General features: G+C 28.9%; 1 protein-coding gene across 1 annotated transcript in view; it reads right to left on the minus strand.

Annotated features, from left to right (window-relative positions):
- Window positions 1-142: 142 nt before the first annotated feature.
- The window catches only part of LOC119585072, a gene marked incomplete in the record, with an annotated part of 13,983 nt that continues 13,592 nt past the window's right edge, over window positions 143-533 (minus strand). Inside the window, 1 exon segment of the mRNA XM_037933691.1 lies at window positions 143-533.

Raw genomic sequence — 533 nt, forward strand, 5'->3', positions numbered from 1 at the left:
CAAACAGTAAGATTCGTTTCCTATATCCTACTTGTAATGATCAGCCAAACAGAGAGCAAAAGATCTTGTTAGCTTGTCATATACTTGGTAAATTTTGGATTTAGAAATTCAAGACATACTTCAGGAATACTTAAAAGCTAAATGATTAGCATATTTATTCTTTATTATACTTGACGTTGTGTTTAATTGCAATGAGTATCATCACAAGAAAATTATATATAACATCTTGGAAATATAACATCAGAATAAACATTATTGTTAAAGATAAAATATACTTTTTAACAGTATACACTAGAAACCTAACAATGCACTGCCTGTGCCACCCCAAGTTAGTGAGAGAACCTCCTAGGCTCGATCTCTTATAAGATACACAGATTAAATACATGTTTCGTATATGAATTGTTAGGATGAATTAAATTAAGAGTAGGTTTCTAGAGATATTTCTATATTTGTAAATTATGTTAGTTTTAATGTTAGTAGTTTCGAATATTTTTATCCAGGTATATACTTCCTCTGATATGCAGATTATACAT

The sequence above is a fragment of the Penaeus monodon genome, chromosome 19 (genome assembly GCF_015228065.2).
Source record: "Penaeus monodon isolate SGIC_2016 chromosome 19, NSTDA_Pmon_1, whole genome shotgun sequence".
Classification (NCBI taxonomy): Eukaryota; Metazoa; Arthropoda; class Malacostraca; order Decapoda; family Penaeidae; genus Penaeus; species Penaeus monodon.